We start from the raw sequence: 24,823 nt of genomic DNA, 5'->3' as shown, positions 1-24,823 counted from the left end.
TTTTTTCACAAATTCACAGCACGTTGAACTGTATTTTAACTATCTAGTAATGTGCAAGCCTTGATCCATGTTGCTATCCCATCCCTGCACCCTCATACCTCTGATTTGTTTAACTGTCTTTCCTCCATGGAAGTTCAGCCAAGATGAATTAGCTAGGCAGGTAGGTTTCAGGCTAGAGCATGAACATAGCTAAGGGTTGAAGGCTGGAATCTCAGGTTCTCCAATCTGTGTTCATCAGTCTTCCAATGTGTAAAGTATCATGTGTGAAACATCAAAAACTGTGCATGCAGATTCTGTAATGTTATTCAGTTTTACAAGTTAGAGAACATGAGCTGCTCAATGTACTTCATTGTTCTTTTATGCCTACATAGTGCAATTCATATGTGCTTTTTACTTTTTCCTGGTGATGAGGAGTGCACCTGGAATCACACCTTGTGCATTGAGCAGATGCACAGACTGGAGGAGCAGTGCAGGTAGAGAAATATGTTGATTACTTTTTCACATTTCATACCCTAGAATAGATTTGATCATTGCTAGAGGATCATTATTTTTGCATTACCATGCATACTACTAATAATGCAATAATATCCAGCATGCATCTGTAAAATAACTACAATAGTGATACAATCCCTGTAATTACCAGTATGAATTTCATAAAAATACATTTACATATGAGTTAGGAGCTAGCCATGTTTACTGAAGGTAATATTGTGAATTGTGCATCACAACCTAGATGACAATTTTTTTGTAACCATCACAGTGCTTTTCAATGTGATGTTTCACATGCACGTTAAGTTAATAGTGCTTTGCTTGCTGTTTGTACTGCAGATGTTGGTACACTTATATGTTTGGATGTGGTGCTCACATACCAATCTGGGGTGCATAGCCTGCCTATTTACATACTGTGTGATGTCCCCTCTCTGGGCCAGTAATCAAGGAGCCTGAGTCCTCATCACTGACATTGGAGAGGGACATTCACTTGGAACAAAATAGATACAGACAGTATTTTTAGATGCAGCAATCCATCAAGCAGAATTTTCCTTAAGAGCACACAGGGAATACACTCAGTCCAGGGTCTGGGTTTCCCTATCTCTGTCTCTCTCCAGGCCTCCAATAAGGCTCCCTACTGCCACAGCTGTAGAGTTCAGTCCTCAGCTGAGTGTCCAAGCAAAGTTCTCCAGCACCCTGTCTATCAAACCAGTGCTCTGTGTCCCTGCTCCAAGTAGCTGGTACACACACTCTTTGAGATTTTATTTTCACACAGACATATGCATACACTCCCCTGGAAAAGGATGATACATATGTACTAGCTATGCCCCCTTCTGCCCAGACTATAAGGTAGTTACACTGCCAGGAGACACTCCATAGCTATCTACCCAAAGGCTTTTACAAGGGTACCCAATTATACTGAGTGAAATTAATATTAATACAATGATACAGGAAAACCAATCCAAAAACCACTCGAAGGCAATAAAACTTAGCGCTTTCATCCACTTTAATGACGTGAACTTCATCAGAAACAATGACTGGATTCTTACATCTCATTTAAATAGAATATTACAGGAAATTATGTAACCTTCATGGTTAATGAATAATTAATTAAATATATTACAAATATTGAAAGTAAAAATTAGTTATAATAATAATAATAAAACTCATATACTTATGTATGAAATGTACTTAAATTATATGTTATCTATAGAATAAAAAACACTTTATATTAATAACTTCATTTAAACCAGGGGAACCATCAGCCCCAAATATGAGCTGCCAAAATGTTTCTTTCTGTTCTAACCTGTTATTTAAATCCCCTGTGAATGTTCCTTTTTCTACATAATCCAACACAAAAAACTCAAATTTCTTGAAATCTTTACAAAAAAGTGCATGTCTAGCTAAAGAATTACTGTTATCTTTTTTCTTTATAGCCAACACATGTTCGTATATCCTACAATTCAAAAATCATTTGGTTTTACCAATAAAATAATTTTTACATGTGCAACAAGTCGCAATATACACAACATATTCACTGTGACAATTGAAATATTTGTGAGCCCAAAACGTCTGACCTAGATGTTCCATTGTAATGAGTGATGAGTTACTAATGAATCTACATTGTTTACAGTTCTTACAGGCAAATGTGCCTTTCTTAATACAGTCCCTTCTTGTGTTGTCCCTATTTGATCTCTTAGATGATTCTAACATCTACTTGATGTTAGTGACCTTCTAAAATGTGAAACCTGGTCGCAAACCTAGGGACGTAGTTAAATCCTTGTTACCAAGAATTATTCTCCAATTTCTTTCTATAACCTCCTTGATAAACCAAATTTCATTCACTATTGGCAATGGAAAAGAGGTATAGAATTCCTGCGAATTGTAATCCTTACTATTTGTGACACTAACTGGAGGGGCCACCAATAAATCTCCAGAGGCAAGGATTGGTTTTCCAACACTGTCTCTTAACTTAAACACCTCTTTTTCTATGGTCAATAACCATTCCTTGCTATAACCCCTCTCCATAAACAATTGTCTGAGAACCATTAACTCATCAGAAAAAAATGTTGTCCTTAGATGTTAAGCTACTCAATCTGATTATTTGCCCCTTAATTACACCTTTTTTCATGTATACTGGGTGCAAACTATCTTTGTGCAAATATTGATTCGCAAAACAAGACTTTCTGTATATGTTACTAGTGAATTGTCTAGTTATATAATCTATATTTAATGCTAAATCCAAAAAATTAATTTCCTTACCAAAACCACTTATTTTAAAAAAAACAGAAAGTCTGTGGTGTTATTGAGGTCGGTGACAAAGTTTACAAATTCTGAATAATCCCCTGACCATAGAAAAAACAAATCATCTATGTATCTGGTGTAAAGTTCTACTTGTTTGTAGCTCGGGTGTACCTTAAGAAACCTTTGTTCCCAGTTTGCCATGACCATATTGGCAAAAGCTGGTGCTACTCTTGCACCCATTGCCACACCCGACAGTTGTTTATACAATACCTTGTTTAAGCTGAAGAAGTTATTATCAAGCACCAATTCCATTAAAGTGCAAATAGTGTTAACTTTTTCAGCTGAAAAATCAGTAGAACTTGTGAGATACTCCCTCATGAAGTCCAAACCTTCTTCTTGCCTAATGGAGGTATATAGGCTCCTGACATCTAAGGTACCAAAGAATGTGTTCTTGTCTGATGTCCTGTATTTGTTCAAAATCTCTAATAAATGCCAAGAATCCCTTAGATAGTGTTCAGACCTCTGTACAATTGGGTTAAGAACACTATCTAACCATATAGAAATATTTTCAGTTTTCGAATGCTTAGCAGAAATGATTGGTCTAAAGGATGGATTCCTGTCATCATTCTGAATTTTAGGAATGCCAAAAAAAGTAGCCATTTTGGGTTTTTCCACCAATAAAAAATCGTAATCTCTATTTTTTATTTCTCCTTGACACAACATGTCAAAAAGCAAAGTGTCTACTCTCCTAAAACTACACTTTATGAAGTCTAAAGAGACCTTTTTGTATGTGTTGACATCGTCCAGTAATAAATTCAACGACTTCTCATAGTCACTTGTATTCATAATTACTATTTTTCCCCCTTTGTCCGCTTTCATAGTTCTAACTTCAGAATTACCAGTTAGATTTTTCAAAGCAACCCATTCATCACTACTTAAATTGTTGTTAACATTAGGACATCTAATTTTCCAAAATTCTTTTTCACAAATATTTTGGAAAACCTGTAGAGTGTTAACTAAAGGTGGATTGAAAACACTTGGCTTACAAGGTGTTACAGCCTTCTGTTCCCAAGTGCTATTCACTTCTTGCATAATGTATTTGAGATTAAGTTTATGCAAATAAAGTCTGAAATCTATCAACAGTTTCCCCAAATTCACCCCAGAAGAGGGAATAAAGGAAAACCCCTTTCTTAGTACATTATGTATTGCTGCAGAAAGAGACAAACTACTTAAAATAAGAATGTCAATGTTGTAATTGTTGTTGGTGGGGAGCGGATTTACCACCTCTGCTTGTTCTTCCCTTTCATCTTGCCTTTCTGCTGCGTCGAATTGTACCATTTGGTAGTCCGTTTTTTGTAACTCCCCTGTTTTGGAAAAGGGCCAGTACTCTGTCCATTAGAAGTACTCACCACTTCAGCAAAACTTGTCCCAGCTTCAACTACTATGTTGTTTTCATTGTTGAATGGTTCATTGTTGTGTGTAATCATTTCAACCTGATTACACCCTTGAAAAGTATCTGTATTGACAGTGTTTACTTTTTCGACCATACTTGTCCCTTTGTTGGACACCGTTGCTTGTGTAATGACGTTATTGATAACCTGTCTAGACGTTTTGTCTTCGTCTGTATTGCAAATGTATGCTTGGTTAAGCTTATATGTTTGAATGTCTCTCTTCAGCTTACTTTGTTTTCTAGAGATTATGATTGCCCTGTGTCTATCAGCTTTAGCTTCAACACTGTTGTACAATGTCAGAAAGTTGTTAAAACAACAGTGAGTTTTTATACTTTCATCCAACAGTTTAATATTATCTCCAATTTTGACCATCTCTTTTTCATAGTGTGCTACCAACACACGCATCATAGCCAGTCCAGTCTCATTATATAAGTCTATTAGAGTGTTGCACAAATCGTCCCCAGGTGTCACACAATTTGGGAACTTAGCCGTTCTTAAACCTTGTGGTACTATTTTGTGCTTGATACACTCACTCAGATATTGCACTTCCAAAACAAGGCTGACATGTTTAAAAACCAATCTCTCCATTTCGAAAATACGTTTTCTGCAAAAATTAATGTCATTTGCTTGTTTACTTACAGTCTCATTTATTGTAACCTCATCCACAATGGAAAATGGATTTTCTTTAGTTTTACAAATGTAATTCCACACGTTGTTCTCAGTTATAGTACGTCGCTCCCCTCCTTCACCATTTCGGTTCTCAGGATCGATGCCATTGATGGTGTTCTTGACGTGCTCAACATGCAGAGAGCGTGGTTCTTCTAAAGTTCGAAAAATTAAAGAACCCTCACCCTTTTGATCTTTCAAAGTTTGTAATTGTCCTTGTAGACAGTTTTTTACTGTCTTAGTAATAATATTCGATCATTTTTGTTGAAAATCCGATGTTTTCAGCAAATCATCACCTTTGTTCTGGATGGAGTAGATTGATAAATTTAACAGTTCATCTTGTGAAGAAACCTCCGTGGCCATGAACTAGGTCCCATGTGAAACAGTTGAACAACAAAGAAAACTAAGAAATGAACTTGAAACTGAAAACTGGAACAATGATACGGGAAAACCAATCCAAAAACCACTCGAAGGCAATAACACTTAGCGCTTTCATCCACTTTAATGACATGAACTTCATCAGAAAACAATGACTGGATTCTTACATCTCATTTAAATACAATATTACAGGAAATGATGCAACCTTCATGGTTAATGAATAATTAATTAAGTATATTACAAACATTGAAAGTAAAAATTAGTTATAATAATAATAAAACTCATATACTTATGTATGAAATGTACTTAAATTATATGTTATCTATAGAATAAAAAACACTTTATATTAATAACTTTATTTAAACCAGGGCAAACGTCAGCCCCAAATAGGAGCTGCCAAAATGTTTCTTTCTGTTCTAACCTGTTATTTAAATCCCCTGTGAATGTTCCTTTTTCTACATAATCCAACACAAAAAACTCAAATTTCTTGAAATCTTTACAAAAAAGTTTCACATTTAAGAAGGTCACTAACATCAAGCAGATGTTAGAATCATCTAAGAGATCAAATAGGGACAGCACAAGAAGGGACTGTATTAAGAAAGGTACATTTGCCTGTAAGAACTGTAAACAATGTAGATTCATTAGTAAATCATCACTCATTACAATGGAACATCTAGGTCAGACATTTTGGGCTCACAAATATTTCAATTGTCACAGTGAATATGTTGTGTATATTGTGACTTGTTGCACATGTAAAAATTATTATATTGGTAAAACCAAATAATTTTTGAATCGTAGGATATATGAACATGTGTTGGCTATAAAGAAAAAAGATAAAAGTAATTCTTTAGCTAGACATGCACTTTTTTGTAAAGATTTCAAGAAATTTGAGTTTTTTTGTGTTGGATTATGTAGAAAAAGGAACATTCACAGGGGATTTAAATAACAGGTTAGAACAGAAAGAAACATTTTGGCAGCTCATATTTGGGGCTGACGTTTCCCCTGGTTTAAATTAAGTTATCAATATAAAGTGTTTTTTATTCTATAGATAACATATAATTTAAGTACATTTCATACATAAGTATATGAGTTTTATTATTATTATTATTATAACTAATTTTTACTTTCAATATTTGTAATATATTTCATTAATTATTCATTAACCATGAAGGTTACATCATTTCCTGTAATATTCTATTTAAATGAGATGTAAGAATCCAGTCATTGGTTCTAATGAAGTTCACATCATTAAAGTGGATGAAAGTGCTAAGTTTTATTGCCTTCTAGTGGTTTTTGGATTGGTTTTCCCGTATCATTGTTCCAGTTTTCAGTTTCAAGTTCATTTCTTAGTTTTCTTTAATATTAATAGAAATGATAGTGTTTGACCAATGTAGTAAGGATTTAAGGAGTAGCCATAGAGTCACCAAATAGATATAAGAACTCTCAAAGTTTAACATATTCTCTAAAGGACCAGCTACAATGAACAGTTTAAATATATTTAATAATAAATAATAAAAGAACATGAAATTACTGAATATCTATTTACAACAAACACCCAGAGTTTCAATCACAGGAAATATTAAAATAACACAGATGAATAGATTCACACAGATACAGAAAACTAGTACTTAACTAATCTCACTACATTTTCCTGACTGAACTAAAGAATTACTATTCCATAGTCACTTACTAGAGCAAGGCAGGATGAATTAGGTGAGGGGTCCTTCTTTGTCACGTTCCAAAAACAGAGTGCTATGAGACTTCAGTCTCATCTAGTATTAAAATATCATTACATAGCTGGCTTAAAGAATAGCTCAACACACATCTGGTCATGTGACATCTGGTTCCATGCTACCCCCATTGCTAGTTACCGTACACCCAGATAGAGCTTTACTGAGATGCATTATATCATCTGGAAGCTATACCATAAAACACTTCCACTCTTCCTGCAGGAGCTAATAAATTATTCTCTGGCACAGATATTTAGTCTCCCACTGCAATCAGAAGTGTAAGATACAATATTTATGGCCTAAGCCAGGTAATTTAATTTCAGGATATTTTTCTAAAAGCTAGCTGGGGTTGAACTTAACCTCTTCTCTTCTAGTATTCTCTGTTAAAATATATGCATTTAATCAGTTACAATGCAGTCAGGACCCACTGTTGGTACATTTTTAACACAAGCAGCTTTACAAATATATTTTTCAACACAAGCATCTGTACAAATTAGTTTGATATACAAATGACATATAATTCTTTACAAGATTCTAGCTAGCTATGCTAGCATATGTTAAACATCCACTGCCCTACTTCTCCTGACACAGCTAGCAATACCTCACATCATCCCATACTGAAAGGGTGTGCGCTGTCTCAGTGTTCACATTGTTGTTGGCAGACTACATCTAGCATGTACTTCACTTTGCTCCTGCCTACAATACTATTGATGCTTTGGTTATAACACACCTACCTATTACATAACCACCAATAAGCATTATGTTGTTTGCATTTTGCAGAGTCATACATACTGATTGCTAATAAATGTACGTAGGGTACCAATACAATAGTGGCTAGACAGTACTGTTTGTAGGACATAACCTATATTTTTAAATGTCACAGTCTGTCACTGTGTTTAAGATTGTCCATTATTTCTAGGGTGTTGTGTTGCATTCCAAAGATTTCATTTTGTGTCAGCCAATGACTATGCTGTCTAGCTCAGCTCATTCGCCTATAGCTTTTATATTTCCCACTGGATTGTCATCTCGCTATATCTTCCAATGCCAATATGTTAATTGGTGGCTAATCACATGACTCATTACATGCACAGACACCTGAATTGCACTTATTTATGATTCACATATTCAAACACTGACATAAAAGTGCAAGGCACACATACAAGACAGGAAATATCGGAATAGTGATATTCTCTCAGATAGTCTACTGGCCAATGTAGTGAGACGTACATCAAGCATTACCTACTGCAGGTCACAGTGCATGTATTCATTTGTCAGTTTCCAAGTAGTCTAACAGTGTAGCAGTTGTTTTGCAATGCAGAGACACATGTTGCATGTCAGGGTGTTATGGCATGCTTCTCTTCAGGTGTCATGATATGTATTACTTGTCATGCATAATGATGTCTGATAAACAAGTTTCAAGTAATGGAAGGATTTCCAGAGTTAAGCTATGTTATACATGCCATGGCATGGCCTGGAGTAACCTGCTCATGTTCTATGTCCCTGACATGGGCCTCTATTGAAATCAACCATAAGTATAGACAATAGGACATAGGGAATGTCTCGTGTGCATGAATATCCATCTGCTAGCAGCAATTATTTTTATTATACTCCTTCTACATATTTGTTTTATGCCATATCATCTGAGAATAAGGTTTTAATGACACTTGCAATGTATGATGATATACCTTTATTTTCATATATAGAGATCACATACTGACGCCATAGCAGTTAATGACATTTACATTTTTGATGTACACTTCAGTTTCTGTTTACTGTCAGCCATGCTTTTCACAGAAATGTGCTGCCTGAAAGACATGCGGTTTTCAGTGTTATGGTTTGGATTCAAGACCTACATCACATATGGTGGTATACCTGACTACAGGCATACCTTATTGTAAGGTCATACTGTTTTCTGCCTCTGCATTATGCCAGAGTGGGTCTGTTATGTATTCATATAGTAGTAGGTATACATATTATGTACTTTCTTTCTTGTCTTGTGTTCCACCTTGAAAAAGCATGCAACCTGTGGATGCTCGCCCATCAGACGCCAGAGATTAGCACATGCCAGACCACTGCCCAAGTCCTCTGATGACTATGCTGATCAACATAGAAACAATGATGATGAGAAAGAACCTTGACCTGCAAGTGCCATCATCCCTGCTGCACCCCTGAGGTGCACCTAGCACCATGACAAGATGATCATCAGAACCAGATCTGGGAGGTAATGACTGATATCTTTCAGACACAGATGAGGGGTATGATGTGGAATTTCTTTCAGAATATGGCATGGGTTATGCAGGACTCATTTGAGGAAATAGCACAGGAGATCATTCAAATTGTTAATCCCCATCAGGGTGAGCCCTCAGGACCATAAGTATTGTCTGTGTGATCCACTTGTGTAATGCTGCCACCATGGTGTTTGCTATATAAGCGATTGGAGGGCTGTATAGGCACACTTATCCATGCATAACATTTTGCTGTAATAGTCCCAGAGTATTTGGTGAAAAGACCAGAAAATCAGAAGTAATGATTAAAAAAAACAACTTTATTGAACAACCTCATGCTAAGTGCTTTTGTTCTAAAGTGACTAACCTCATCCTCTAGTTTGGAATATATACAAAACTATAAACAATCAAAACGTCTCACAAAAATCACATGATGGAAAAAAAAATCACATGATAAAGAATCTCATAAATATTCATAGCATATTGTAATCAGAGTGGGTGGTATGAAACCTTCATTACATACAACTGAACATTCATAACTATTTTCCAAATACAAAAACCCATTATTAAAAATGTCATATAATCTTCTTCTTCTTTTTTCTTTCGGCTTTTCCCAATTAGGGGTCGCCACAGCAGATCAGCTGTCCGCTCATGATTGGCAGTGGAGTTTTACTGTGTCAAGTTGCCAGCCCGGTGCCGAACCTTCCACAGAAGGCACACACATGCACGCACTCATGCCTAGGGCCAATTTAGAGTGTTCAATCCACCTACAGCATGTCTTTGGAATGTGGAAGGAAACTGGAGCACCCGGAGGAATCCCATGTGACCACAGGGAGGACATGCAGACTCCACACAGAAGGCACCTCAGTATGTTCAAAATTTATCAAATGTTCTATATACCTAAAACATGTTTAAAAACTGAATTCTTGTGAAATTTTGTAAATGAATTTTAAAACATAACAAATCTATAATTGACAGTCCTAAGCTTTAAAACATTGCTAATTGATATGCTATCATTCAACTCCAGATGTCCTGTTGCTTTTAGCCTCAGGTGCCATACTAATTTCCTATATTCCAAATGGCTTTCCCATCTTCTATCTCTCGGGTCCTTCTCTATCAATCACCCCAAATTTTAATTTTATCACCTTTTGTGTTTGCAAACAAGGGTATGTTTATACAAGCATTCTCAGTATTGCATTTAGACATACAGGTGTTCATAAATCTTCTTTTCTGAAGGGGCATTCAGTCTTTCCAACACCAAAAACCTTGGTAATCTTAACAAATTGCAATATAAACCACACCTGAAGTATAGCAATTTGCCCACATTAGGGTGGTCAGATTTCTGCCTTAGTATAATATCAGTGTCTTGCCACCCACCAAAATATATTTACAATACTGACACATTGCGCATTTAATAGTGCCTACCTTACCACCTTTTATCTATCCAATTCTTCAGCTTTATTGTTTTCAAATTTGTTTTTCTGGTTAGAACATTTTTAATCAAGAAAGTTTCTGGACAGATACCCATATAATCTATAATTGTGTTATCAACTTTAAAAATATTCCAGTTTTTTATTAATAATCTCCTTAAGTGCTCCAGAACTGGAACTGTATTGTATATTCATTGCTTTCTCATAACCACAGTTCTTAGTTTTTTTTGTTTTTTTTTGTTATTGTTTTTCTCAGTAAGTGACTCAGATTATCTACTAATACCCAAAATTGGTTTAATTTTCCCTTCTCATTGTTGTGATACTTCACCTGTAATTTTTAACAGTAATTTGATCAGGCAGCCACTTTGCAACAACAGCCTACACAACTATTCCACTTCTTTTTCAAACAAGGTATCTACCAATACCATTCTGGCCAACTTTAGCATCTGTCTCTTGACCATGTTTGTACTGTGCAACCTGGATAACAACTGTGATAATATAAGTAAGAGTTTGAAAAAGTAGGTTTTCTATAAATATTTGATTTAAAACCTCTGTTAACATTGTAAAGGGTAACATCCAAATAATGTATCTCATCTCTAGTATGTGAGCATGTAAATTTCAAAAATTATGTCATGTCATTGATGTTTCCTATAAATCTAATTAAATTATTGACTGAATCCTTCCAGAAAATGCATATGTCATCCATAAAATCTAAACTACCAGTCCAGTAATTCAAAAGGGTAGAATTTAAAATGCATAAGCATTCCCAACTCCACATGACCATATTAGCAAAGATAGAGGTACAAGCTGCCCCCATGGCTACTCCCCCGATCTGTCTAAAATATTCTTCTTCAAAAAAGAAAATGATTCTTTAGAACTATATCTATTAGTTCAACAATGAAATTCAACCTATTTGAATCCAGGAAATCTAAGCAAGTTAGGGTTTCCTTAAACCAAGTTAGGCCTTGTTCACGTGGTATACTTCCAAACAAATACACTATATATATAGTCACAAAAGAAAGCCGGTCGTCCCATAGATTATTTGTAGCACTCATCAACAAGTGTCAGGAATCCTTCAAATATGAGCGATCCACCTCTTAGACCCATTGTGGCTGCACAGGGGTCAAAAAACTACTCTATTGTTGTTTTTACTGACAGGGTTTTAAAACCTTTCTTTAGTCTATGTCTACATATTCTGAAGAATCAGTAATTGGCAGGAAACTGAATACAGTGATAGGTCTGCATATGACATATTGGTTATGTCCTGTATTTTTTGGTGATAAATCTCTAAGGATGCTCCAACTGTTGCAGGTGCCTGGTGAGGTACGTGCCAAAGGGTGCACTGTACTGAATTATTGGCCTGATGAGGACCGAGTACAATGGTACTATAATATCCCTATATCTAGATACCATGCCTTTATAAGCTGAGCCACAAAGAATTCTTTCCTCCCCACCTTGGACACATAGTAGTCAATGTTCAGATTACTATCTATCTGAGTACCTAGATCTCTCGCCACTGGGTCCATTCTTGGGGGGGGGGGTGCTATCAATGTTGTAATTTGCAGGGGTATTTAATTTCCCAAAGACTGTTATTATGCATTGATTCACATTTAGTTTGAGGCCATGGCTCAGACACCAATCATTAGTCTGCATCAGTCCTTTCTGTAGGATATTAACATAACTTGGGGAGTCAGTGATTGCCCCCAATTCACACTTATCAGCAAACATGGTCAACCAAAGGCCATCTACATTTCCCTTGATATCTGAAAAATATATCACAAACAGGAGGTGGCCCAGTACTGTACCCTGTGGTATTCCATTGGTGACTAACCTCTTTCTGGATGTAGATTCCCCTACTCTAATAACATGTGTCCTATCTATGAGCCATTTAGTTATCCATCTGGTGACACAGAGGTTTATGCTAAATTTTGTGATTTTTATCTACAGTAACCGAGTAGGGTATTGTGTCTGATGCCTTAATCAGTTCAGGGTAGGTGATATGCATGAACTTACCCTCATCTGTGGCCTTGAAAACCTTCTCAAAGAAGTCCACCAGATTGAGTCAACAGGACCTGCCTTTGATGAAGCTTAACTAGGTCAGTTCTAGAGTCTGGAGATGTCCTATATCAGTGTTAATTAGGTCCATGATTATCCTTTCCATAGTCTTGCATATGAGGCCATTCAGACTTATAGTTCAATAGTTTCCTGGGTCCATTGATGGTCTTCCCTTGTGCAGAGTGATGACTTTTGCTGTCCTCCACTTTCTACTGGGATAAACCCTGTCTGGAGACTGTGGTTAAACAGAGAGCCAAGTGGGTCTGCTAAGTCATGTTTCAAGTTATTTAATAGGTACACTGGGATTCCATCAGGGCCCACTGATACTGTGTTTCTAGCTTTGGAGAGTGTAGTGATGACCTGTTTTTTTATGATGGCAAAGGAATGGTGGAGGTATTTCATGGGGAGGGACCAGAGGTGATAAGGTAGTGAAATTTCAACAGAATTTATCGGTCAGCAGGTTTGCTATTTTTTCAGGTTGAGCCTATACAGCCAACTAAGCATATTGTTGAGTGTTTCCCTTAAGATTTTGGACATAACTAAAATGTTTTGTGGTATTTCTTTGTTTGGGAGGCTATTTTAGTCTCATATTTAGCTTCTGAAGAATTCACTGACTCCCTGATTTACCTGTTGAGACTGAGGGATTTTCTTCTCTGTTGTGCACCCTCTCTCTTACTTCTAGACAGGAATTTCTTCCTTCTGTTGCATAGTCTATTTATGCCAGAGGTCAGTCAGGGTGACTTGTTTTTCCTGCTAGACCTGGGTTTAGTTTGATCAGGTACTGCCATTTCTGTTGTTTAAATGGTTGTACAGGTCATTCATGTATGCTTCTACATAGGCCTCCATGTTTTCAGGGTTAGGGGGAGCTTTGAAATTATCTGTGCTCTCACTTAATAGAAGGTAATTTGCCTTGGAAAAATTATTTAGGGTTTTAGGGCCTGATGGGGAGTTCTACAATTTCATTCATTACAAAGGAGACTTATTTATGATCTGATATTACCAATGAGGATATTATGCTGGGGGGGTGCAATGCTCCCCCATGTTTGTGAGTACTATGTCAAGTATATCTGAGCCTCTAGTGGAAGTGCAGAACAGCTGTTTCAGAGCATTTGCATTGATAAAGTCCAGGAATCTCTGAGCCTACATATTAGTGATCATGTATGTTCCCGAGTTTATGGAAGGGTAGTTAAAATCACCCATGAGTAGTGTGTTAGGCTGAATGGTAATTGATTCTAGTAACTACAGGTAGGCGGAGAGTTCATGGGTCATGCTTAGGGACCTGTAGCCAGCAATTATATGATGGAGGATTTTACCTAGAGTCGGTTGGACATGGGGTAGCTCAAGCGAGGTTTTCCTGCTTGACCAATCTTGAGGTGTGATTGTTTTTTATGCAAATGGAAACACTTCCTCTTTTAATTTTTTCCTCTCAGAGGGTGGTCTGAATGTGCGATGGGCATTGAAGCTTTGTACCTGCCATTGTGCTTTCTGCAGCCTTGAACCATGTCGCTGTAACTCCTTAGATGTCAGAATTCTCCAAGGTGAGAAGAGCTTCTGGGAAGTGTAGTTTCCTGCTAAGACTCCTAGAATTGAGAAATAGTACCTTGACTTGGCATTAGAAGAATTTGTTATGTTGGTAAGTCTTTTGGTTTGGCAGTGCCTAAAAAAAGGCACTTTGGGGGTGGTCAATGCCTCTTCCAGTATTTGAAAACCTAGTGGTGAAAGGTGCAGATCCTCCACGGTAAAGCAGCATGGTCTGTCGATCATGTCCCAGGCAGACAAATACTGGATCCCCTTAGAATGACACCAGTAGCTAAGCCAATTATTGAAGTTAGTCATTCTGTTTGTATTGTGGTAACAATCTTAGCAAAGGTAGAATAATACTCAATATGAGGTTCATACCTACCTGTGACACATATTCAGAGAGGTCCATCATGGCTCTTTTCGTATAGTCCAGGGAGGTACATCTCAATTCATTCACACTAATATGGACTATAACTGAGTCATACTGGTACTTGTAGTTGAGTGACCTGAGTGCCTGAGTGACCTGGTGGATCTTGGCCTCTGGAAGGCAACTGCCTGTAACCCTCTCTATATCTAAACTGGTGAGGGGGCATCCATGTGTCTCATGATGGAGTCCCTTAATTCAAAGATGATTGAACGTGTGGTGCTTCACCTTAGGAGCTTGCTTGAGGAGCCAGTCTGATAAGTATTTTCATGTGTAGTGGTTGGTGGCTTTGTGTGCATGTGGTTTCTGATAGCAGCATATGGGAGGCCTCTGAGTTTTTGGTAAGTTACTTGTGAGTACCTCCCCATATGTGGGATTGTGTGTTGATACCTTATTTAGTGAGGGAACTGATGTGTGTGGTGACAACCTGTTTGTTACTTGATATGTCAGTATGTGAGAGTTATGTCTCAGTTTTCATAGTGTAACTACATCTCTCACATACTGAGTTTTTTTTAGGATTAAGTGGTTGTCAGTATACATGAGACAATTGCTACATTGTTTCAGGATCCCCATGTCCATCACGCTGGCCACAAAGATAGCAAGAAAGTGCCTATACATGATTTCAGGTTTTTTACTATGGGTTTAAGCAGGGAGAAGAGTGAGTAGATTTGACTGGACTGGGATGACAGCACATGGATGAAGAACAGATGCTATACATAGTGTAAACTGTCTAGAGCAGAAGGGGACTGGGTAAAGTTGCAAAGATAGTTATTCTAAAATAAATTTTAACTTGAAAGTGTGTCTATACTGGGCACTGCTAGTGCTGCTGTGCAGAGAGGAGGTTAGTGCAAACACTGGGCTGATATAGAACCAGAAAAATATGTTTTACAACAGCAAGACGTACAGACCAATCAGGAAAACACACAATAGGCTTTCAACCAGCAGCCACAAACTCAGATATGTTTGCTACAATATGTTTCTGCCACATGATTGCAGGCAGAAAACCCTCTTAATGTAAAAATGTTGGTTTTAGAGCTTAAATACAGGGAAACCACACAATCTAGATAATATAGTCTTGTAAAACTAGCAGACAAAATGTAATTAAGTACTACTGTAGCAGTGGAAGCAGTTCAGCTTTGAAACTTTACTTTGAGAAATGTAAAAAATAATACAGGATTGTTATGAAATATGGTATAAATAATCATCAGAAGTGCAAAATTATATTCATTTCATTCTTTTAGCAACAGGTGGTTTTAGTTGCAGCAAATTCTCTGTAACTCTCAGGTGAAGTAGTCAAACCAAGAGCAGCTCTGAGGAATTGAGCTAGGCCTAACCTGCCAAACTCAAATTTATTGAGATTTCCTGGATTCAAATTAGTTGAAATTTATTGTTGAAATAATGGAGATTGTTTTAATGAATCATTTTCTTTTTACAAAGGAGAATATCAGATCCAGGGAGTAGCCATGGGGCAGTTTGTGACCCTATATTTGCCTATATGGTCATGCTGAGATGGGAATGTCTATACATTTTAAATTTCACCTTTTTGAATTATTGGACTGGTATTTTAGATTTTTTAATGCTATATATATTTTCTGGAGTGATTCAGTCAACAATTTAATTAAGTTTACAGAATACATTAATGACACGACAAAATGTTTGAAATGTATATACTCACACACTAGAGATCAGATTAATTATTTTGTCATTTTCCTTTATTAGGTTAATGGAGGTTTTAAATCAAATATTTATTGAAAACCAACTTTTTTGAACTCTTGTTTATATTATCACAGCTGTCATCCAGGATACCAGAAACTAACCTGGTCAAGAAATAGATGATAATGTTGGTCAGAGTGGTATTGGAAGATACCTGGTTTGGAAAGGAAGTGGAATAGTTATGTAGGATGTTCTTGCAAGGAGGCTACCCAATAGAATTACTGTTAAAAATTAGAGGTGAAGTATCACAACAAGAAGGGAATTAAACCAATTTTGGGTATTAGTTGTAAATCTGAGTCACTTACTGAGAACAATAAAAAAAACTAAGAAATATGCTTATGAGAAAGCAATGATTACACAATATAATTCCAGTTCTGAAGCACTTAATGAGATTATTAACAAAATGAAACATTTTAGTTGATCTCACAGTGATGGATTTTCTGGGTATCTGTCCAGAATTTGTTTATAAGAAAGGGGCTAACCTAAATAATAAATTTTAAAATTTTAAAATCAAAGGACTGCATAATTTGAAAGCTGGTAGGGTAAGTACAACTAAATATGGAATGTGTCAGTATTGTATATATATTTTGGTGGGTGACAAGATGCCAATATTATAACAAGACAGAAAATTGACCATGCTAACATGGGTGAACTGTTGTACTTCGGGGGTGGTTCATATTGCAGTTATATTGCAATCTGTCAAGATTGTTGAGGTTTTAATGCTGGAAAGAACAAATGCCCTTGAAAAAGAGGATTTATGAACATCTGAATGATAATACTAAGAACACATTGTATAAACATAACCTTGTTCGCAAAACACAAAAGGTGATAACATTTAAATTTGGGGTGATTTGAGTTTTGAAGGATCTAAGGGGTGGAAAATGGAAAAGCCATTTGAAATACAGAGAACTAGTATGGCAGATGAGACTAAACACAACACTATACTCATGGTTGAATGATAACATATCAATTAGAAGTGTTTTAAAGCTTAGGACTGCCAAAGTATAAACTTGCTATGGTTTAAAAATCATTTACAAAATTTCACAAGAATACAGTTTTTTAAACATGATTTAGATATTGAGAACATTTCATACATTTTGAACATATATAAGGTACTAGCATTTGTATTGTAATTTTTTTTTATTTTACAAATTCCATATGACACTTTTAATAATGTGTTTTTGTATTCGGACAATAGCTATGAATGTTCAGTTATGTAATGAAGCTCTCATACCATCCACTACGATTACATTTTGTGAATATTTATGAATATTTTTGACATCTTTTATCATGTTATTTTTTGAGGTTTTGATTGGGTAAAGTTTTGTACATATTTCAATGTATATCAGGGTTGCACTCATGCTCTGATGAAGTCCATTACTTTAGTATGAAAGCTCTTAGCATGAGGTTGTTCAATAAAGTAGTTTTTTGAACCATTATTTTGGATTTTTCCTGTCTTTTTTCATCAAATACTATGTGACTATTACAGTTTTGTGTGCTTTTACAGAGTTCATTGCCTTAATTCTGTTTTTTCTGGTTACTAGAATAGAATTTTGCTGCCGTGCTTATGTGATATATGGCCAAATGTTCAGATGCAAATGTCATGTGACATTTTGCATTATGTTGCAATGGGTGCATGACACACATTATACATTAGACAGTCATTCAACATGATATAAGAATAGTTTGCTGCCAGATGGGAGTCCTTGTTTTAGTTTGATTCTGCCAGTGGATGTCCTGATATTGAAATTTTGAGTCATTGTCACAACTATCTGTTGATAAATGACTTTATTCATAGAAACTCTAGATTGCCTAATCAACAAGGTTTTGGTAAATAGACACCTGTGGAAATCCTGATGAAAAGAGACTTTGAACAGCCTGTTAATTTGTGTCATGAGCAGACTTTTGTTTTACTAAGTAATGTTTAAGTATGGAGTGTGTGACACCCCAGCACTGGCCCAGTAATCAAAGAGCCTCAATCCTTACCACTGGCAACAGTGGGGGATGTATACTGGGAGGATGACAAGAGCACACACAGCAAAGTACAATTTCCCTTAAGACCACACAGAGACCACGGTCAGTCTGAGGCTGGTTTCCCCCTCTTTCTTGATATCCCCAATAGGACTCCCCACTGGCACAGCTATAGAGTTGAGATTTCAGCTGGGTGGTCAAACCAAGACCTCCTGCACCCCCTCTGTCCAACCAGTGCTTTGTGTCCCTGCCCAAGTAGCTGACACACACACACTTTGAGATTTGAGTTATACACAAACACAAACACACACCTGGGAAAGGCTGGCAAAGATTTACTAGCTAAGCCCCCTTCTGCCCAGAATATAAAGTAGTTTTCACTGCCATCATCCAGCTCCTTATCAGCTACTTTAAGGCCCTTAAAAAAAGGTTGTCCAATCATACTATGTAATGTTACTATTAAATTAATCCAAATGGTAGTTTGACCAAGGGACAAGGATATTAGGAGTGTCCTGTACAGTGTCACAAAATAGATATGCAAGTACCCTAAGAGCTTAAATATGTCTCACAAGTATCAGCCACAAAGATAGGTTTAAATATATTTAATACTAAGTAATAAAATAATAAGGAAATACTGAATAAATCATTACAGTAACTTCAGAGTTCAAAATCACTGGAAATATTTAAAACAACACCGCAGGACAGTCTCAAATAAAGAAAACATCTAAGCTGTACTTCACCATATTTTTAGCTGTATCTAAGAGAAATTACTCTATCCTAGACTTACTTACAGCAAGTTAAGTGCAGAGGAGGTAAGTGGATGTTCTTGTTAGGACAAAATACAAAATGCCCTGGCTCTCTTTCAGATAGTTCTTAAATTGATATCAGATATTATTGCTTGGATACTTGCAGCATGACTTTGCTTTTTGTCACTTGACTTCAGTTCCCAAGGTAAATCCCCATTGTTAGAAACTACTAACATTTAACATCTCCCCATGAAAAATACATATCTCTCAGATCTTTGCAACTGCTGGAAGACATAAAACAATAAAACACTTACAAAAAAATGCAGAAGGCACCCTAGTTCTAGACATCCTGTCTCCTTGCTGCATTGAAACTAACTTTTATAGCACAGTCATAAAACAATGTAATTTCAACTATTTTCTTAAAGTTTTGCAAGTTAACTCTCTATATTCTAGTTCTCACTGTTAAAATATATACATTTACACATGTACAATAGTTTATATACATTTCTGCCCTAAATCAGCAGGGTACGCTATGATCAAACATCCAGGCTCAGCACTGTACAAACCCTGTTCAACACACACTTCTGTACCAGCAGCTTAACATACATATAACATACAGTTCTAATACATTTGTAAGACAAGCATATGAATCATGTTGATATTCACAAATGATGTATGATTATTTACAAAATTCCAGAAAGCTTGCTGGAAGTATCTCCTTCTGTCACACTTCTATATAAACCATATTAATATTCACAAATGACATATAATTATTTACAAAACTCCAGCTAGTTGGGCTGGCAATATTTCCCTTTGTCACAAGGTGCATTATAATTTATCACCATGGATATCTGTGTTCACTGCTTAACTTAGAACTTCTGCCAAAGTGGCAATGAAGTGTTCTGTTGTATTCTATTATATATAGCTAAAAATGAGTTACTGTTTGATTTTTCACTTGTCTCTCCATTTTGGTTCCTGTTTTGGAAATGCTAGTCCACTTTTACATTCAATTGAGTAAAGCCATTTTTCCAATAAAAATTTAGTGTTCATATTTCTGTTTGAGATTATAGAAAACACAAGGGATATTTTACAATAATTATGTGAGATGCTAACAACAGATAGCTAGTAAGTCTGTTTATGCTTAGCTATTCAAAATGCTGCAGGTTTCTGAGCTATTTAATACTTGTTGAGAAATTTCTCACTATATTGGGAAATTCACCTGTATGATGCCTGCAGACTGAGTCAATAGGCCAGTATGCTTAAAATAGAGACCTCAAGCCTCAGTTAGGGTGCCTGGTCAAAGTCCAAGGACCATACCATAACAGCAAGTATAGGTCAAATATAAACTAACTCTGAGATTACCATAGATTACAGTATCCTGCCCCCACTCACACAGGCAAAAGTAAACTTGAACCTAAAGCATACTGACGTACATGCATATATGTATATGTGTATGTGTGTGTCTGTATTTGTCTGTATATGTGTACATCACTATCTCACAGAAGGCAGTAAAGGCAATTAAACTCATCTTGACTTACAAGTCAGTAAGCAGGTATAATAATGTTAGCAGAGCATAAAATTAGAATTTGTGAGGGGTGTAACTATTATGACTTACTCAACTGGTAATTCAAATTCATAACACAAGATTTAATAAAATCCATGTAGTCACCATGTACAGCCTACATGGAATATATCCATGTACATGGCCATGGTTCCTTCTCAACACTCGACACCCGCCATGCATATTAATGATGGTGCGCTGCCGAGGGAGAGCATAGAAACAGGGTTATTGAATCACAGTTGGCAGAAGTGGTTGTGGATGCCCTGTACTGCTCCTTGCTACTGTTAAATGGTTCAAATGTGTAATATTTTATTTTTATTTGTTTATTTTTCTTAACTTTTTGTATGTTTGCTTTGTGCAACGTTGTGCTGCTTGGCACTGAGCTGACATATAGACAGCTAACAACTGGCAAACATCTAAAAATAGTAACCAGAAGTCATTAATCATTATAATTACATATTTTTTTAATTTTAATTTTTTTTTCTTTTTTTCAATTACTGTTTGCTCAGCACAGAGTGCCACAGAGCTGAGAGACACTCATACCTAGATAGCAGACAGTTGTTAGACATCTAAAAATAGAAAACAGATGTAATTCATTTATGTCTGGGTGTATTTAAGCATGTTTGTGTGGCATGATGCAGTGTTTAGCAAAGCTAACAGGTAGCCCAGTAGTTTATGTGAAGGTGCACTAGTTTTCATAATATCCAAGTAGCTAAATGGGTAGAGATACAGCTTAATGCTTATTAGGTCCTGGGTTTGAGTACATCACAGTCATAAGTTGTCTGTAATTTCATTTATTATATATGTTTAATTTTAAAAACAAATTTCTGAAATAAGGCACTGCTGCACTATACTGAACAGTGCTTAAATATGCTAACAGCATGTAACAGCTACCTTTGTGCAGTGCTAAGCTTAGCTAAAACCATGATTCTGCGAGTTTTCACTCTGCTTAGCTGTACTTAACTGGTTTGCTCTCTGCTAAGCAATGGGGCACTTTTTTGAATGTAGCTGAATGACGTATAAGGACGGGAAAACAGCCTATATAAAGCACAATAGGCAGGAATTCTGCACCATTCTTTGGAGTCTAATTCAATGTGGATATGGCAGGCAGTGCTGGTGAAGGTGCACACTTTTGGGAGCAGAGATGGTGTGTTCAGGAGTCCAGGGTCATTGTTGGGCTCCTGGTAAAAAAATCATGAACCTAGGCTGCTTTAGGGTGGTTTTCTGGGCTCAGAGTGTAAGGCAGAGGCCTGGGAGCAGTTGGCCAGGGAACTCACCAGTGTTACTGGTATACTCCACACAGATGAGCAGTGTCACCACCATTATGATGACCTGAAGAGAAGAAAGATGGGAACCTTAGACACCTGAGTCCAAGAAGCCAGAGCTGGGAATGCCCCACAAATATGTAAGTATGTTTTACACTGTTTTACCAATATGCAAGCTGAATGTCTGCAAAACTGGTATGCATAATGGTGTGTTTCTCTCCCAACAGTTGCAGCTGAGAGGGTTCGCAATGTCAAGTCCCATGCCAGGCTCCTAGCCAGGTTGCACCATGAGTGTAGTATGTATGGATTTATTATGCTAACTGTAGTGCAATAAGCAAGAAAGAGTAAATTATTTACTGCAATAAAGTAAACACAATAAAAACTGTAGTGCAATACATGGGCAATTAGAGCTGTAGTGCAATAAATGAACAATAACAACTGTATTGCAATAAACAATAAACAATACCAATAACAGTAAACAAAATGGTGTACAGCATGATTGTGTTGTCATAACTACTGCAGTAGTGCTGTATGCATTGCTTGTCTATGGTAAGGTTGATGTCGTCAAGTGTAACACTGTCTCCAGACCAGTATCAGTCACATAATGCTCTCTGTTCCTCCTACTCCAGGTAATAAAGGTATATGGGTTAGGTAGCCCACTTTATGGGCAGATATTGTGTGTGGACTTCACAGACATTTATCAGCAATTCCAATAAAGTGTTAATTAGCATTGTTGATTCCTACAGAGATCTGTTTTAATAAATGCAGTATGGCTGTATTCCATGCATGTGTGTGCTACTGTCACTGCAGTCAAGTATAGCACTTTAATAGTTGTAGAATGCAAAATGAATTCAGTCACATAATGCTTTCTTTTTCTCCCACTCCAGGAACAAATGGTATATGGTTGAGGTGGCCCATGTTATGAGCAGATATGATTGTGCTAACACTTCACAGACACTTATCAGCAATATCAATAAACTGTTAAGCAGCATTGCTGATTCCTAAATACATCTGTCTACATATTCCCAGAATGGGTGTATTCCTTGCATGTCTGTACTAAGCTGCTGTAGTCAATGTTAAATTTTTGCAGATATCCTCTACAGTCACAACTATTGAGTTATATTCCCAAGCATGCTAACTAAGGCATGATGGATGTCTACTTTATGTACTGCACATAAACATGCCTCACAAGTGTCATGATGTATTGCAATATAATTGAAACTACCTAATCCATCTATCACAGGATCACCAGAAAAATGAGTACCTGGAATGCAATGTATTACCGAATCTGCTTACCATACACCTTGGTAGTTATATAAGCCCAAATTATGTGAAAGTGTTCTGTGCAGTTGTGTATCTGCATTAGTTATTGCTTGGCCCATTCTGACCCATGCTAACAGCTTGAGATGTATGTACCTGCTACATCAGCTATAGGAGAATTGCAGTCACTGTACTCAAAACTGACAGTGCAAACCTGTAGAGTATTTATTATCAGTGTTTTCAGGGATATAGTCTACATTATCAGTAGTGGATTGTTCCCCCCCAGTCCTTATCATCATTTATTTAATATTTTCATGTATTATTTTGATTTAATATTAAATTTCTTTGTTAAACTATAGTTTGGAAAAATGTGTTTTTTTATTATTATGTTTTATTGTGATTCAATATTAACTTATATTTTTTAAACACACTGTTTTGTTGGTCTTATGCTTTAACTCTTACTGGCATGCTGTTAACATACTGACTGTTATGTTACTTAATGTTGTGTTACACATAATATACATTAATATGTATTTGGATTAATAAATATGATGTTCCATTCTGTTAATACTAACAATGATTTGGTTATTACTAACCTTAACTTATTGTTATACCTTATTTACCACAGCACGTCAAGGTAGACTGATTCCAGCTGATCTGCATACCTTGCCTCAACCGGCAATGGCACTGGGTCCCAGCACATCTGGAACCCTTAATGGTGGTGCCCCCCCTGCTGCTCCTGCACTACCAGCAGTGTCAGGTAGTACCACCACCATGAGAAAGGGACGGGTCCCCCTCTGGGAGTGGTGGTGGGTGGGAAGTTGTCACCCGGGATGAGCTGCTGGTCTTGGTGCACAAGATAGTCTTCCATAGTTTTGACCATCACCTGCCCCATATTGAGAGCATGCTGGCCAACCTGGTGGGCCAGCCTGCAGGGCTGCCACCCCCGGGCAGTGAAGGAGCACTGCTGACAGTCCCATGGGTGGGGATATGAGTCATGCTGCTGCCTTCTGGAGGCACATGGGACTAGGATTCCACAACATCCTCCCTATCCAACATGTTCACCCCCATTTGTCACACACTGCCCCTGTCTGCTGTCTTGTCTGTTTGCAAATGCATCCTCACCTACCCAATTTACCTCCCCCACACATACCTATATCCCTTCTCCAACATTCCACTCACCTTAAAAAAAAATTGGCACATGTCCCCCAAAAAATATTGCCCCATACATAGCTCTCAATTTCACAGATGTGTCCACTGGACACATGTAATTTGGTCCAATTGACTTGACAACGCAGTTATGTTGTCCTCACCCCATTCTCTGGGGTTGAGAGTTTAAAGTCATGTACAAATTCTGTTAAAGTGCACAGTTGTTGCTGTACAAAAAATGGATAGCTATGGTTCCTTCATATACCCTTCATGCACATTCTTACCTGCCTTTCACCATGTTTCCCCCCTGCTTACACCCCATTTCACCACTTTCCTATCTCCCCATTTTTCTTTTCTTTTTTTAGCACATTGTTGCGCAAAGCACCACATCAAACAGCTTTGCTAAGCTCAGCTAAATAGAGCAATATTGACTATATGTGTTTTTAAACTTGTAATACACACTTACAAAATAAACACTTGCCCCATGTTTTGAACCTGAGACCATCATACCTGAAGACCACTGCATTAACTTGCCAGGCCACACAGCT

Source organism: Protopterus annectens, chromosome 2.part0 (assembly GCF_019279795.1).
Source record: "Protopterus annectens isolate FY-2018-M chromosome 2.part0, PAN1.0, whole genome shotgun sequence".
NCBI classification, from domain to species: Eukaryota; Metazoa; Chordata; order Ceratodontiformes; family Protopteridae; genus Protopterus; species Protopterus annectens.
The sequence above is the reverse complement of the archived record's forward strand: the minus strand, read 5'-3'. Positions refer to the sequence as shown.